This window comes from Aulonocara sp. 'chitande type north' Nkhata Bay, linkage group LG5 (assembly GCF_057382095.1).
Source record: "Aulonocara sp. 'chitande type north' Nkhata Bay isolate Kocher_YH1m ecotype deep benthic linkage group LG5, A_spYH_male_GT1.1, whole genome shotgun sequence".
In the NCBI taxonomy this organism is placed as follows: Eukaryota; Metazoa; Chordata; class Actinopteri; order Cichliformes; family Cichlidae; genus Aulonocara; species Aulonocara sp. 'chitande type north' Nkhata Bay.
Window position 1 is genome coordinate 48,419,514 of NC_141348.1, and position 13,708 is coordinate 48,433,221.

At 43.1% G+C, this 13,708-nt stretch overlaps 1 protein-coding gene across 1 annotated transcript in view; it reads left to right on the plus strand.

Moving 5' to 3' along the window:
- LOC147331608 (butyrophilin subfamily 2 member A2-like) overlaps positions 1-13,708 on the plus strand; it is a 55,734-nt gene that overhangs the window by 1,030 nt on the left and 40,996 nt on the right. The window lies entirely within an intron of this gene.

Here is a 13,708-nt window from a genome sequence, read left to right on the forward strand (position 1 = left end):
AACTGCCAGGTGACACTTGTTACAACCCTCCCCTTCAAAGGGCATCGGCGACCCGACGATGAGCTGAAAAGAGAGCACACTTAAAATTTTGCTCATTTTATAATGGATTGTGGCAATTTAAATGGGTTTGAGTGCTGTCCAGCAGTCTTCCTCATTGACCTACGAGACCCTTGCGTCAAGCTGGCAACATCTTCCTCCCCAGATTCTAGGTCCCCAGAACAATCCAAATGGGGCACCCCCACATGTGTGGGACTCAACGTCCCTTCCTCCAACACTGCAGAATCGCCTCTATCTCCCTGTTCTGTAAACATCTGTTCCACTTCATCAACCATACTGTTATTTGTGGCCAACATTCCGGTTAGATCATCCTGTTTTGACATTTGTAGGCCACTATCTTGGTCTCCATCCAATTCCCTGATTGGAATGTTTCTCAACTCAGTTCGATGTACTTGTCGAAGTGGACCAGTGTGCCCAGCAGGAGCGACTGAATATACTACGCCATGACCAGGAGGAGGTCGCACTACTTGAAAGGGCGTGGGATCCCAAAAATCTTGAATCTTATTGCGACCTCTTACAGAGTGGTTTCTCATATACACCAAATCGCCCTGCTCCAAATCAGGACTAGCACATTTAGAGGAATTCAAATCTCTCTGAACCCTTCTCCTTTCTAACCGTTGCTGCACAACATCATATGCAGCAGCCAAGGACTTTTGGTGTTCCTGTACCCACTCTTCAAGAGTGACGTCCTCATCAACTTCACTGCCAGCACCCAACCAAAAATCCACTGGCAACCGTGGCTCTCGCCCGAACATCAAATAATATGGAGTCATACCAGTTGACTGATGTACTGTGGTGTTATACGCATATGTGACTTGGGAGAGATGCCGCGGCCACCGGCGCTTTTGTTCAGGAGGCAGGGCACGCAGCAAGTCATGAAGTGTACGATTAAATCGTTCACATTGACCATTACCTTGTGGATGATAGAGAAGAGTCGGACGACACCCTATCTTATAAATTTTACACAGCTGTTGCACCAAAGCGCTTTCAAAATTTCGCCCCTGATCAGAATGTATACGGCTTGGAGGCCCAAATAAATGAAACCAATGCTTCACTAAAGCCTCTGCCACTGTACTGGCTCGCTGATCTTTTGTAGGGACAGTCTGAGTATATTTAGAAAAGATGTCAGTCATTACCAAAATATTCTCTTTACCATCAGTTGAGGGTTCAAGTACTGTAAAATCAATTGCCAAAATTTCATGAGGCCGAGATGCAGAAATACTACCCATAAAGGTTTTAATCTTTGGCACAACGGCCTTAGAAAGAACACACCTTTCACAATCTCTGCACCATCTCTCAATATCTGCATACATGTGCGGCCAATAATATCGCGAGCGCACCAACTGCAGTGTACGCTCAACCCCTTGATGGCCATGCTCATCGTGGAGTAAACGAAGGACGCGGCTCTGTAAACACTGTGGCAGCACCAGCTGGTCAACCTCCCTCACTCCATCAGGAGTATGAGTGCAGCGATACAACACAGACTCCCTTTGTTTCATCCGCCCCCATTGACGGACCAATTCCCTCGAACCCTTACCAAGACCATCTCTTTCCTTTGAATCTGGCAACCTGGCCACCTCCCAATACTTTAAGAAGGGACCAATCACAGGGTCTTGTTTCTGTAACGTACAGAGATCAGAGAAAGAACAACCAGGTAAAACACTTATCTCTGCCTGAACACTGGGAATCATCTCACACTGCACTCCAATATCATTAGATAATGGACCATCCAATTCCATTACAGTTCCATGTAGGCGGGACAATGCGTCTGCATTAGCATTCTGAGCCCCAGGCCGGTATTTTATGGTCAAATCAAAAGCGGCCAGCTCTGATGCCCACCTCTGTTCTGTGGCACCTAGCTTTGCCGTGGACAGATGGCTTAGTGGGTTATTATCTGTAAATACAGTGCAACGATGACCCAAAAGATACTCCCTAAACTTTTCCGTGACGGCCCACTTGAGAGCTACAAGCTCAAGCTTCATGGAACTATAATTTCTCATATTCCTCTCTGTAGGCTTTAAGCTCCGACTGGCAAAAGCTATTGGCCGCAATTTACCCTCATACTCCTGGGAAAGCACTGCCCCTAGACCCCCATAGCTTGCATCTACTTCCAATGTAAATGGCTTCTGAAAATCAGCAAAAGCAAGTACTGGTGCAGAAACCAGAGCAGCCTTGAGCTGATGAAAACTTTGTTCACACTCCAAATCCCAAGAATCCAATAACGGTTTTGGGGGGGTCCTACCTTTTCTACCTGGAGGGAGGAGTGCAGAGACCAATCTACAACACTGAATTTACAGAGACCTGTATTTCGGAGTTACCCTCTGCTAGCACACTGGCCAGTTGAACTGTAGCAATCACCCGACGAGGTGTCAACCAGACATCAGTTTTACCCACATTAGTAACTGGAACAAAAGCCTCCCCTCCTTCTCCCTTTACCAATGAAGGAGACACCAATAGGCCTTCCGGGAGAAAACCATCATCAGGCCCTTGGGTTCAATCAAGAGGTCAATAGGTGTATTCACAGGCATCTTTGGACAGGTAACAGGAACATAACTTTGCGTTCCAGCTGGAACACAGAAAGACTTCTTACCCTGTACTCTAACACGATGGGGTTCAGGAGAATTTGCCATGGCCTCCATCATTTGGCAGTATCTCAACGCTCTTCTCAGTATCTCAACGCCACGTGCGCAGTCTTCAAAACTGGAGCTTCCCAGAGGTCAGAACCATATTGTTTACACAATTCAGAGTAAAGGGGGTTCAATACATTCATTCCTAACACACCAGGTACAGATGTCTTTTTCTGTGCCATGTGGCTATCTGTTGGATCTCCCACAATCAACACCCCTTGACGAGGTAGGTGAAATCCCAGGATTGTAACATCCAACTCAATATACCCAGAATAAGGAATTTGTAGGCCATTAGCTGCTTTAAGTCCCAACCAACCACAGTCTTTAAGCTTTTTATCACTGAGATGAGAAAAGTTATTTTTAAAAGAGCTTTCTGTGATTGTTGTGACCATGGACCCTGTGTCCAGCAAACATGAAATAATAACCCCACCCAAATCAACCTCCCCTTCCAAGCATTCACCAACTAGATGACCGAGCTCTACATTACTGGAGCCTTGCAACCCTCCCACCAGTGTGTGGCTCTGTGCACTGGTGGGTACTAGTTTTCCGCCACCCCAGTAGTTTGGCCATCAGCCCTAGCTGCTCTTTCATGCTGATTTCCATCAGAATTGGGTAATGTCGGGCAAAATCGGGCAATATGTCCAATTTGCTCACACCTAAAACAAATGGGTTTACCATTCACCGTCCTTCTACGTCGAGAAGTGTGATTGCTAGAAGCAGCCACCTCCTGTGGGTTTAATGCCTTAATGACCAACTCTAATTGTGTCTGTTGGGCTTTAAAAAGGGACACCAACTCAGCATATTCTGATGTTCTAGAATCTACACTTTCACAAGAAGCTTGCATATCTGCAGAGACTGAAACAGACTGATTATATCTAGACCTAAAAGGCTGATTCTCATACTGTGCCATCCACCTGGTCGCTTCGGCTCTCGCCTCACGAATCGTCCACTGTGGGTTGGCATTAATCAAATCTCTCAGCCTGATCCTCAATGTCAGATCTCTAACACCATCACAAAATTGATCACGCAGATCTTTTGAAGCTTTTCTTGCGGCTTCCTCATCCGTTTTAATAATCTGGTCCATTAAGGCCATCAAGGAATGAGAAAAGTCAATTAAGGACTCTCCTTCTAATTGTTTACGATTGAAAAATCTGCGTTGCAAAGAAATGTGGGAATCTAAGCAACTGTACATTTCTTTCAGTGTATCAAAAATTTTCTCAACATTTTCTTTCTGTTCCTTTGGCAAAAACTTTATCTCAGTGCGTGCAGTACCCTCTAAATGGTTAAAAATGATTTGAGCTTGCTCTTTTTCTGTTCTGCCTCTCGTGCGCACAAAGTCTCTCATTTGCTCAATCCACTCATCTAGAGTCAGTGAGCCCATATTGTCCAACTTCCCTGAAAATGTTGGCAACTTTCTATCCTGTTGTACGTATACCACAGGATTGGGTCTCACAGTCTCTGATTCACTTCCTGTAGCTCCTGTTGATGTAGAGGGCCTCTCTGTACCCACAGATGCTGTTTTCAAGTCTCTAAGTTCATTCTCCAACTCCTGTATACGTTGGGCCATTGTTTGTTGCTCGTTTCCCTCCATGATGGCGATCGAGACCTGGCTGCTCCTTCTCTCCAATCTTACAAACCTGTCCCTGCTGTCCTTACAAAATAACAAAACAAAATGGCCACTCCCTTGAAACCTGTTCGTAACAACGCCAAAATGTAACCGAGGACAAGGGATGAGTAAACGGGGCAAAGAAATAATTGATCATTTATTTATTACATGAGTTAAACATACAAATTCCCAGTCGTTTCCAGACAGGACTTACAACACATCCTGCTGATATCCCAGCTGCACATGAGACTTACCACACAAACTGTGCGAAATAACACTGCAACCCGTCACACCCCGCTTAGCGACACTGCAATCGTGGCACACACTGCAAACAATTCGGGTCTCAGCGCAGCTGGGAATCAGTGCTATGTATGGCCTGTGATCTGAGAGATAAAGGGAAGTGGCACAAACAATTAAAAAACAAAAAACAAAAGAGAGGTTAGTCCGCCCTTACAAAACTTACTCTCAATCAATAACCGCCTCTATGGCTGGACGGACTAACCAAAGCAAAATTACAAATCAATCAAAAGAACAAAAAAAAAAAAAAAGGACAGCAGAGACAGCACAGCTGAAAAACAAACAACATTATCAATTAAAATATTACCCAATAAAATAGCAATTTTATAAAACCATTCAAAATCATGAAGCTAAAACAAACACTCAATATACCTACAATATTGATCAGTTTCCCTGCGAGCAGTCGATCTAGGGCTTGATCAATTCTTCTATTAAAATTCGTGGTCACACTAAAAAAGTCCAATGACACATTAAAAATAGGCACATGCAAAAGCAAACGATCCAAACAAAAATGGCAAAAATCTCTTACCGACAGTATACCCACTCGCACCTGAGTGAATTAATTGCCTCTGGTTTTTTCCACAGAAGAGCGCTGACTTCACCCCACACACCCACTACCTTTTCACAGCTCTTCAGCCAATCACCTGGCAGAGAGCAACAAACTGCCAGGTGACACTTGTTACATGTTGTTATCTTTTTTTCCTAACCGTGTAAACAGTGAAAGGTGGCGGATTGGACAGATGCTGGCAGACGTGTAAAAATAACTCAATTGTTTGGTAGTGGCTATGGTGGAGCTTTCACAGATTCAGTAACATTAGCAAGTGGTGGAGGCCAGCAGGTGGATGAGGGAAAGGGGAGGGGGAGGAGGAGAGTCCCAAAGCGGCCACCGGTCCAACTGTCAGGTGAAATGAGCTTCAGGTAAGAAGTTATGACCGGTGTTCCAGATCTACTGGCGTTTAGATCAACTGGCGTTGGTCGAACAGATGTGTGGCAGTCTTGCGTTTCAGGAGCTACTACCGACAAACCAGCAAAAAAATCGCCAAATGTGTCACCTGTGACACTTGTGAGGTTATCTCAAACACACTCCGTCAGTCTTGATGCTGTTGAACAACAAAATGTATAAAAATGTGGCGAGTTTACCTGGTGATATCCTCATGCGCGACGCGATCGCAAAAACAGCAAACAAGTAACACCACGCCGATGTTGTTCACAGGACAGCAAGAGTAAACGATCGGGAGAACCTTGTAGTCGTTATCGTTCCCCTCGCACGGTTTATTTCTCCGAATTCAGCGTTTTTGCTTCACAACTAAAGCGAGCAGTTTACTTTGTGCACTAACATGGAGTCGAGTCAACCAGCGCCACCTCTGGCCAAGTGCCACAGCCTACAGCCAGATCAACTGGTGACACACATCTGCACCACGTTTGAATAAGTGTCATGCACATTTGTACCTTTCAATTGTGTCTGTTTGTGCGTCATGCAAATAAACCTTTGAAAAGAATGAAATGATATCATGTATTTATTATCAGCCTACATTTGTACAAAATTCCAAATTATATACACAAAGTCATAGAAATCACCACTCCAATTGGTCATCATGATTTTGATATTCTCTTTTTCCATAACAATGAAATACACCTTGGACAAATATGACACATCAATATTTCATTAGTGTTGTAACATCACATCCTGTAAGCATCGTCTGTCTGTGTCTTCCCTCTGCAAACGAACATTTCAGAGTTGGTTGTTATATACAGTCTGTATAAGTGTGGTTAATCTAATGAACATTTGTAAGGAGACGGCAGTTACTGTGAATGTACTGCAGGTGATTAGTAATAAACAGTCAGACAATGACCCTGACAATCTCATTCAATCTTGCAGATTGAATGCACCTTCTGTGGAAAGTGGTACCACACAGTGTTGTGGACAAATGTTGTGGGTGCTAAATAAACAGAAAACATTGATCCCTGTTGTCTTTGCTTACTGATTGTTTTTAGTGTTGACAATCCACATTGCTGGCATTGCATCTGTCAACATGTTTGTGGGCAGATTTGGATGTACCAGGGGTAAGTGCAGCCACCCAGCCTCTACTCAATGTGATCATAGCAGCAGGTGCAGATGTGTCACAAGTTAATCTAGTAGTAGGCTATGGTAGTAGTGGACTGACCTCCATTGGAGACTGCTCCAGCTGCTGTGTGATAGTGGATCTGCTACAAATTGAAGATCATAAGCAAGTTTTGGAAATTAACCCTTGTATTATGTTGAAGAACAAACAATTGACATTGATTTTGTTGCGGGTCATTTTGACCCGTACTGTGTAAATCCACTCAGAATTATCCAAAAACTGCAATAAAACAATAGCAACTTTATTTTCCATTAGATAAACATGTAGAACACAGACATACAACAGTTAGACTTTCCATAACTATTTTAGGAACAATTTGGTTTTTCATTCTTACAAACACATTTCTTTTGAACTTGCCCAATGTTCTCAGTTTTTCAATGCTCAACATTTTCAATTTTGTCCACATGTTGGACAAAATGTGCTTTCTGCAGATGTACTTCTTGCATTCCTCACAGAAAGTGCTTGTTTTCAAACAGGAATCTTCCTAACTAAGATTTAAAACAAAAGATTTCTACGTCTCCTCCAGTCTCACAAACAGATGACAAACCAAGCGACACACCTGAGTCACTGACTTTCTTAAATCCACTCACTCTCACTGGCTGTTTATTACTAATCACTGTGTAACTGCTGTGAATTCAAAGTTACTGCCGTCTCCTTACAAATGTTCATTAGATTAACCACACTTATACAGACTGTATATAACAACCAACTCTGAAATGTTCGTTTGCAGAGGGAAGACACAGACAGACGATGCTTACAGGATGTGATGTTACAACACTAATGAAATATTGATGTGTCATATTTGTCCAAGGTGTATTTCATTGTTATGGAAAAAGAGAATATCAAAATCATGATGACCAATTGGAGTGGTGATTTCTATGACTTTGTGTATATAATTTGGAATTTTGTACAAATGTAGGCTGATAATAAATACATGATATCATTTCATTCTTTTCAAAGGTTTATTTGCATGACGCACAAACAGACACAATTGAAAGGTACAAATGTGCATGACACTTATTCAAACGTGGTGCAGATGTGTGTCACCAGTTGATCTGGCTGTAGGCTGTGGCACTTGGCCAGAGGTGGCGCTGGTTGACTCGACTCCATGTTAGTGCACAAAGTAAACTGCTCGCTTTAGTTGTGAAGCAAAAACGCTGAATTCGGAGAAATAAACCGTGCGAGGGGAACGATAACGACGACAAGGTTCTCCCGATCGTTTACTCTTGCTGTCCTGTGAACAACATCGGCGTGGTGTTACTTGTTTGCTGTTTTTGCGATCGCGTCGCGCATGAGGATATCACCAGGTAAACTCGCCACATTTTTATACATTTTGTAGTTCAACAGCATCAAGACTGACGGAGTGTGTTTGAGATAACCTCACAAGTGTCACAGGTGACACATTTGGCGATTTTTTGCTGGTTTGTCGGTAGTAGCTCCTGAAACGCAAGACTGCCACACATCTGTTCGACCAACGCCAGTTGATCTAAACGCCAGTAGATCTAGAACACCGGTGTTCTAGATCTACTGGCGTTTAGATCCTGGAGGTTGACAGACACAATTGAAAGGTACAAATGTGCATGACACGAAATCAAACGTGCTGCAGATGTGTGTCACAAGTTGATCTGGCTGTAGGCTGTGGCACTTGGCCAGGGGTGGCGCTGGTTGACTCGAGTCCATGTTAGTGCACAAAGTAAACTGCTCGCTTTAGTTGTGAAGCAAAAACGCTGAAACCGGAGAAATAAACTGTGCTCTCTCTCTCTCTCTCGCTCTCTCTCTTTCTCTCTCTCTCAGTGCTCACATCTCTGAGCATCTCCTCTGACACTGTAAGCTTGGTTACCTTGAATTTGGGCACAATCTCCATCTTCAGCTCAGTAGATGCATCTGTGATTGGTGCTGGCCGGGCATCATCTAGTTCAGATCCACTCTTCTTCCAGGGTCGGCTCATTATCTCCATGCTGCTCACTTTTGAGCCCACTGTGTCCTGGACTGGGACAAAAAAATTGGCCCTGGCAAGTTTGGCCCAGGTGACCCACCATGATCGGTCACCCAGGTTAAATATGTGCACATGAAGCAATGATAACACTGAGTAGTGCATGCAAAAAAACAGGGAAATCGAACAATTAGTCATATAATTACATTATTTTCTGTTTAAAAGATGCATTACTTAGCAGGACTTGGGTAAGTAAAATAGGTCTTTGTGTCTCTCTCCTTCACTTCTACCCCAACAATCTGGCCCAACTACAGACAGGGGTGATGGCAGTTAATTTTGTTAGCTAGTGCTAACCTACGTGGAACCTCCAGGGTTTGTTAGAGTTGTTGGTGGTGAAGAGAAAATCTCCGTCCCGGTTTCCCTCCAAGGCACGAGCACTGATAAGCAGAGTTCTGTCCTTTCTTTATTAGATTCCTAATTATTCAAAGTAACACTCAAGTATGCCGTTCAGCTGGGTTAGTTACAGCGCCGGGAGTAGCTTGGGAGAACAAGGAAACACAGACTGCTTCAGGTTGCCTTCCCAAATCAACTCAAAGGTTTATTCAGTACAAAACAGCTTATATAGAGGAAAAAAAGGTTCGTGTGTCAGCAGGTTCTCAGTTCAAACCGGTACAGACCAAATAAGGAAACGTCTTCCTGCCTTGTGAGCAAAGAAGTATCCTTTGTGTAGTTTATCAGTTCAGCTACAATTTATGATCATCCCAGCAAAATACACTCCTAGACATAGAATACAGAGTTCTTTCATTAGTGAATTCTGAAACAAACCACCTGGCCTTTAACGAGCCTTTTTCTAAGAGATAAAGAAGGGAGGATGGGAGTAAGGAAGTGGTCTCGTCTCTGTGGTATTTTCGACCTTGGGGTACCAGCCTGTGATTCTTACACATCAATTCTTGGGTCAGAGAGAAAGAGAAAAACAACTAGTAAATGGGCCTTATTGAGTAACTCTTTTCTGTATAAAGCAATATCCTGTAAATGCTACCGTGGTATCAAAATATCACAACAGTTCCCTCCTTTTATCATGAAATGATAACATAGTATAAAGACAGAATGTAATAACATAATATAAAGACAAATCATAAATGTAAGACAAATCATAACTGTAACTGGTCCTTTGAGCAAGCTTAATATCAAAAATTCCGAGAGCGTATACATGGTATCACACAACAGACAATAATCATCAAAAACAAATAATACATGCTGCAACGGTTACAAAGGCTACAATTAGTTTCTTCCATTTTCCAAACGTGTCCTGTAGCCACTTATCTAGCCACTGACCGTGGCCTGTATTGGCAATTAGTTCTATCTTCAATGCTTCAAGTCTATTCATAGCTTGTGTGAATGAACCGTTAGGGGCGGTGTTATTGGGAATGAAAGTACAGCATACATCAACGGTTACTAGACCACAGGTACCGGTCCAATTAACAGGTAAAGCTAATCTAAGGGTATTATTGCACAACCAATAAGCGTTAGGGATTGCTCTAGTTAGGCGCGTGACCATGTGTGATTTAACTAACTCCCCCCAGTCAGTGTCATTTAATACACCGTCTGGGGGAACAATGATCGATTCTCAGCTCAAACTTGAACTGTGTGTGTGTTCCTCCAGATATGATAAAACTTCAGCCACAGAGACAGCTAGCCATGTCTCATTACAGCGTGCACCTGGGGAGTCAGAGAAAAATGTATAGTTATCCTTTGTATAATCTATGTGTGTGTCTGGGCCAGTTAACTTTAGTCTGCGCAGACATATCATACTAGTATTAAAATGGAGAGGGATCTGTCCTAAGGGCAGTGAGGGCTTTAACCTATTCTTGGGGCGTTTCATTGGGGCGCAGGTCCCTGCGGTGTCATTAGATAACTTCAATAATTCGCCTAATGGAGTCTCAGGGTTAGTTGGTGTGTGTGTGTGTCTAAGTAGGCAGTCGAGAGGGCTCAGAGTCAACTGTAAAGTGTCTTTAAGGAGAGCATTATCTCCGCCGATTTTCTCTAGTCCCTCAGTGAGGGGGAAACCGGATATGGGGTATCCTACTATTACCTGTTCTGGATTAGCCTTTGAACAGACATAACAGTTACTGTTTCCTAAATCACGAGCGGCTGTTCTGGCATTTTCGTACCAGGAGTTGACTCCTGCTCTAGAAGGCGCATAAAATGGTTTATTAGTGGCGTCTATGTTGTCATTTACTGATTTTAGGGAGCGTGAGGAGTGCATTAAGTAGGTGTCTTGCAAAATAGAGCATGAGGTATCGTCAGCAAAATATGACCTGCAGAAATATGAACATGGTTGCAGTTTTCAATACAAAATAGCAAAGAAAAATCCTAAGGTTAATGCGATAGATATGATAGATAACCTAAATATATAAGAAAAACAGTTCTTCAGTCGTCTTCTGGCCTGGTCCCAGGTTCGAGAGACACAGAATAAGCGTCGTATGATGACAATGGGCATTTCATTTTCTCCATTATCAGGATGGAATGAGTCTGGCTTTATCAGGTTAGACATCATGTGGTACTTCCGGCTTTCTGTTCCTGCTGGATGTTTGAGTACCTTGTTGTTGTTCTTTCAGGCGTTGTGTGTTAATCAGTGATTGTGTGTGTGTATGTACATTGGATCCTGGCGCTGGCTCGCCGGAGATGTCGTCTACCCGTGTGTTTATTTGCTCTGGTTCCGGGCGTTGGCCCGCCGGAGATGTCATCTGCTTGATCCGACGCCTGAGATGGTCCGATTGGGCTGGTCTTAACCCTGCTGGCATGAATCCACTGAGGTTGTCCGTCTGTGAGGATGCTGGTTCTTCGTCACTGCCAGTACAGTCTGGGGCTGGAACACGCGCGGCCTCCCAGAGTGTCCTTGGTTTTAGCGGCTTCACCAACACGCATCTCCTTGTCTCCACTGGTGGAACTGTGGAGGGGAAAGGCTGAGAGAGACAAACTTTCTGATAGTTATTATTCAGTGTTTCTACCAGATTGTAGACATAGTCGGACAATGCAGTGTCTACATCACCTTCCAATAGCGGTGCCCCTCTGGAAGCTGACTATGGTGTTGGAAATGGTCTTCCCATGATTATTTCAAATGGAGATAATTTGGTTGCTGCGGATGGAGTCATTCTAATCTCGCAGAGGATTTGAGGAAGTAATTTGACCCAGGTCATTCCTGTTTCTATCATTGCTTTAGTCAGGCGATTTTTTATGGTCCTATTCATTCTTTCTACAACTCCTGAACTCTGAGGGTGGTATGGCACATGATATTTCCAGTCTATTCCTAGGGTTTTGGCACACTTTTGAATTACTTCTGATGTAAATGAAGGTCCTCTATCACTGTTAATTTGGTGAGGTATTCCGAATCTGGGTATTATTTCATTGCACAACTTTTGACAGACTACTTCTGCAGTTTCTTTTGAGGTTGGATAAGCTTCTACCCATTTACTAAATTGATCCACTATTACCAGTAAGTACTTGATGCTTCCTTGTGCTGGCATATGTGTAAAATCAATTTGTAATGTATGAAATGGAAAATCTGGTTGTGGTAAATGCTGATGTTTTGCTTTTGATTTTCCTACATTAGTTCGCGCACATGTTAGACAGGTTGCTAATATGCTTTTTACTGCATGCAATGTTTTTTCAATTACAAATCTTGATTTTATTGCCCCTATTACCCCTCTTTGTCCGACATGAAAATGTCGGACAAGGACTGGCAGTAGGGAAGATGGGAGGGCAATGAAACCCTCAAGATTTTGTATAGGCCATCCTTGTCATCTAAGGTACAGTCATTATTCTCCCAATAGGTGTAATCAGATGCAGAGGCTTGCTCTTGTATGAATTTTAAATCAACATTTGTGTCTAAATAGTCTGGGAGTGTAACAAGTGGCAGCTGTAGGGGCACAGATAATACGTCCTGCGGAGGTGGGAGCTGCGATGCAGCTGCAGCCTTGGCCGTCACGTCTGCTAAAGCATTACCTGTTGCTTCGTCTGTGTCAGCTGTACTGTGTCCTTTCGTTTTTACAACTGCAACGGCCGATGGTAACTGTATAGCCTGCAAAAATCTTTGCACAAGATCAGAATTAGCAATCGGTTTTCCATCAGCAGATCTAAATCCTCTTTGTCTCCACAATGTGCCAAAGTCATGTACAACGCCAAATGCATAACGGCTGTCTGTGTAAATTGTCACACGCCTATCCACATGGAGCTCACAGGCGCGTATTAAAGCCATGAGCTCTGCTTTTTGTGCTGAGTGCCAATATAAGGTATAAGGTAGATCTATGTGTCGACATGGTTTAGTTATCGTAACCTATGTCTGAGCTATGTGCATGTTGTTGAAAAGTGTGAGAGAAACAAAAGTGTGGCTTGTTGTATTTGTACACGTTTTTTTTGTTTGTTTTTTTTGGCACAGTGTGTGACGTGGAATACCAGAAAAAACGATGTTGAGTTCATTCTCTGCTGAGGCGTCCAGCTGACACAGAGTCTGTTCCTTCTCCATCATGTCGATGCAAAGGGCAGAGAAAACATAAGCTGTTATCAGTGTCAGCAAACATTTCACACTTTGTGTTAAATTAAATACACAAATTCATTTTTGCTCTGGGTGTCTGCGGCTGCTGGAAAACTGAGCTAAATTTGCACCTCTAGCTTGTCCAACAGTGCATAAAGCGTTTTATGAATACTAGGATAGATTCATCAGGCTTCTGTTTACACATAGTTACTGCATTTAAGTCAATTTTGTCTCTGGACATTGTTAGCAGGAATTTCTTTAGATTCTTAAAGAAATCGGTGATTTTGTCATTATTTACCCACAAAAACTCTGCAGTTGTGGATGCTTTATCATGCTTTGGGTCTAATTCACCTATCTCTCTTATGAGTTGTGACTCGGTTACTCCAGGAATGCATTGACACAATATGTACCTGTAATCCGGACCACCCAAATGGTGATATCTGGTACTTCTCTGTAGTGCAGAGACAAAGGCTGTAGGATTTTTAAGAGGATCGGGAAGCTCTTTAATAGTTGTCACTAATTCTGAGATTT